The sequence below is a fragment of the Triticum urartu genome, chromosome 7A, assembly GCF_056163025.1.
Source record: "Triticum urartu cultivar PI428250 chromosome 7A, HENAU_Tu73, whole genome shotgun sequence".
NCBI lineage: Eukaryota > Viridiplantae > Streptophyta > Magnoliopsida > Poales > Poaceae > Triticum > Triticum urartu.
The window spans coordinates 43,076,573-43,080,784 of record NC_141879.1 but is presented as its reverse complement, the minus strand read 5'-3'; positions in this window follow the sequence as shown (position 1 = coordinate 43,080,784).

Sequence of the window (4,212 nt, the reverse complement as noted above, 5' to 3'; positions counted from 1 at the left end):
GCTTCCATCCGGACGGGACATGTTACGAACGAAATCTTTGATGATCCCATTCATCCTCTCAAACGGCATCATGTTGTGCAGGAATGACGGCCCCAGGTCTATTATGTCATCCACAATATGGACACACAGATGCACCATCACGTCAAAGAACGCGGGCGGGAAGTACATCTCAAGTTCATTCAGTATCACAACGATCTCTTCCTGTAGCCTTCGGAGCTGCTTCACACTGATCGACTAAAGAGAGATGACGTCGAAAAAGTTGCAGAGACCAATAAGCGTGTCACGGACGTGCTTGTCCATTATCCCTCTAAGGGCAACAGGTAATATCTGCGTCATCATCACATGACAGTCATGAGACTTCATCCCGCTGAACCTTTTCTTGTCCGTGTCTAGATATCTACTTATCTTGCCACAGTAACCGGAACTAACTTTGACTCCGGTAAGGCACTTAAAGAATTGATTGATCTCAGCCTGACTTAAGGTGAAGCAAGAAGGGGGCAATAATCCTCATTCTTTATTTTCTTGCCCTTCTTCTCCCGTGCCTCTGTCTCCGTCTCTGTCTTGTCTGACATTTTACGAGGCGGCATGTGTAGATCTTCCCTGATTTTCAAATATTGCAAGTCTTTTCTTGCTTTCGGCCCATCCTTGGTCTTATCCGGCATGTTCATCAGTGTTGCGAGCAAGCTCTCAAGGACATTCTTACAGATATGCATTTGATCAAGGCAATGAGGTGTATCGAGTTTGTGCCAGTACTCCAAGTCCCAGAACACAGACCTCGTCTTCCATACCTTCAGCAGCGGCTCCGGTGCCTTTCTCATCGTCTTTCCCGGCGCGGGGCACTCCTTCCAGTTTTTCAACAGCTCATCGATTTCGGCACCGCTCCGCTTACGTGGAGGTCCTCAATGCTCAGCGTGACCATTGAATAGATCCCAAGGTTTCTCCACGGGTCGTCCTGTTCGAGCCATCTTCGATGCCCCATGTACACGATTTTCCCAGACCCGCCATCTTTCCTTGACGTTAGCTGCTGAGACGTTGTATCATCCATGCACCGCGTGCATCCGCAATATCCATGGCACACCTGGCCTGCCACATATCCGTAACCAAGATAGTCGTGCACTGTCGTGATCAGCGCGGCTCTCATGTTGAAATACTCGCCTTTGCTGGCGTCCCATGTCTTGGCCGGTGTTTTCCATAACGTGTCTAACTCCTCCTGAAGTAGCCCCAAATACAAATTAATATTATTTCCTGGTTGTTTCGGCCCTTGAATAAGCATGCTCATGTGAATGTACTTCGATTTCATGCACAACCAGGGGGGAGGTTGTACATCCATACAAACACGGGCCATGTGCTATGGTTGGTGCTCTGGTTGCCAAATGGATTCATGCCATCGGTACACGCCCCGAGCACGATGTTCCTTGCATCACATTCAAAATACCGATAGAAGCTGTTCAACGCTCTCCACTGGCTTCCATCCTTGACGTGTCTCAGCTTCGGATCATCTCCATCGTCGGGCTTCTTCCTCTCCGCGTGCCAGCGCATTAGCTTTGCTTCCTTGGGATCTACAAAATACCTCTGGAGACGGGGAGTGATCGGTAAGTACCATACAACTTTTTGGGGACATTTCTTCCCGGCCTTCTTGTATCGAGAAGCATTGCACACCGGACAACTTGTTTTTTCCGCGTGCTCCTTCCGATAAATTATGCAATCGTTGATGCATGCATGGTATCTAACGTGTGGCAGATCAAGAGGGCACACGATCTTCTTGGCCTCATCAACACTACTAGGACATAGATTACCCTCGGGAAGAACATCCTTTAGGTACTTGAGATGCTCATCGAGGCTAGTGTCGGTCCATTTGTTTTTAGCCTTCGTCTTCAGGAGTTGGAGCGTGAAACTCAAGCGGGTCACCTCAGGATTGCAACCATCATACAATGGAGTGTTCGAGTCTACCACCAGTTGTTCCAGCTTAGCCTCCTCTCTAGAAGCAGCTCTCTCAGTACTCGTCTCCTTGCGAAGCAATGCTTGAACATGAGGGTCCCGCACGATTGAACTTAGTACCGACGAACTCTGCTGCGTGGAGTCCATGTCGTTCTCTCCGCCGCCATGTCCGGCCCCTTCTCCGCCGCCATGTCCGGCCTCTTCCCCGCCGCCATTATCGATCATCTCTTCGTCTTGCCCCGTGTCATCATTGCCTGCCCCGTCGGCATCCTCAACATCGTCATCCTCATCTTCAATTATCCACTGAGTATAGCCATCCATGAAACCAGTCATGAGCAGGTGCGCTTCGACACGACCATCGACATGGGGGTCAGGCCAAACTATTCCTTTGCATTTTCGACACGGACACAAAACCTCTGTCAGGTTATTTTCCTTCATGTCCTGCACTGCCGACCGCAACCACCTGTCCACCATCGTTCCACTGACCATCGTCAACTCTGCACGGTAATAATAAACAAATTGATTACAAAAATGCGTGCATTCATCAAAGTCATACAAAAATTCGGCATGACCTTCCTTAAAAATAGGACATATATAGATCTAGAGTTTGCCCGGAATTCGCCGAAACGGAAATAAATCGACATTTCGGCAAAACATAGGCAACTCAAATGCACAATTTGGCGTCAACTCATGCCACACACACAATTTCCATAAAAATATCACACACACATGCATAAACATATTTCCATTTTGCAAGAGCATGAAATATTAATCACACCTCTATCTCGAGATCGAGCACACGGTGGAGATGATGATGTAGGGAGGTCAAAAGTGCACAGAGCTCTTCTTGACAAAGAAAGATCTAGTTAGGGGGCAAATAGGTCACTTAACTAAATGCTACATCTACCTAGCTAGCTAATTTGGGAGGAGACAACTTCAACTAGTGGAGGGGGGGAGGAAAAAGAGAAAGGAGATGAATTAATGGAGGTGGTGTAGTTATAGCTAGGAGTAATGAAGAGAGAGATAGGTAGGTAGAAGAGGGAGAGTAATGGGGGGAGAAGTATTGAGGAAGAAGAAGAGTGAGAGAGGGAGGATGTGGGAGGTAGGGGAAAGGGAGGAGAGGAGATGGGGAGGGGGAGGTGGAAAAGGTGGTGGGTGCTGCGTCTTAGCAGTAGTGCGGGAGAAAAAGCGCGTTGCTGCTAAGAGCGTAGCAACATCGCGCTTTCCTGTCACGCGCTAAACGGGCCAACCCTGTGCACAATTTCAAAATTAGCAGCAGCAAGATGACAAAAAAGCGCGCTACTACTATGGCATTAGCAGCAGCGCGCTTCCTGGCGCCACGCTACTGGTAAACTTATGTCGCTGTGTACTGTCGGTGGATTTTTGTAGCAGCGCGGTTTAAGCGTCACGCGCTACTGCTAAGTTTGCACCAGTAGCGAGCTTTCCGTAGCCGCGCTGCAACTACTTAGCAGCAGCGCCTCTTTTTATGCCGCGCTACTGCTAAGATTCTGTTTATAAGGTTTTCCCTAGTAGTGCATGAAGAAAGCAATAGCAACATACTAAACGATCGTGTGCTAAGCTAACGGAATGGGTCATGTCAATCACATCATTCTCCTAATGATGTGATCCCGCTAATCAAATGACAACTCATGTCAATGGCTAGGAAACGTAACCATCTTTGATCAACGAGCTAGTCAAGTAGAGGCATACTAGTGACACTCTGTTTGTCTATATATTCACACATGTATTATGTTTCCGGTTAATACAATTCTAGCATGAATAATAAACATTTATCATGAAATAAGGAAATAAATAATAACTTTATTATTGCCTCTAGGGCATATTTCCTTCAGTCTCCCACTTGCACTAGAGTCAATAATCTAGTTCACATCGCCATGTGATTTAACACCAATAGTTCACATCGTCATGTGACCAACACCCAAAGGGTTTACTAGAGTCAATAAGTTCACATCGCTATGTGATTAACACCCGAAGAGTACTACGGTGTGATCATGTTTTGCTTGTGAGAGAAGTTTACTCAACGGGTCTGCCACATTCAGATACGCATGTATTTTGCAAATTTCTATGTCAACAATGCTCTGCATGGAGCTACTCTACCTAATTGCTCCCACTTTCAATATATATCCAGATTGAGATTTAGAGTCATCTGGATCAGTGTCAAAACTTGCATCGACGTAACCCTTTACGATGAATCTTTTGTCACCTCCATAATCGAGAAACATATCCTTATTCCACTAAGGATAATTTTGACCG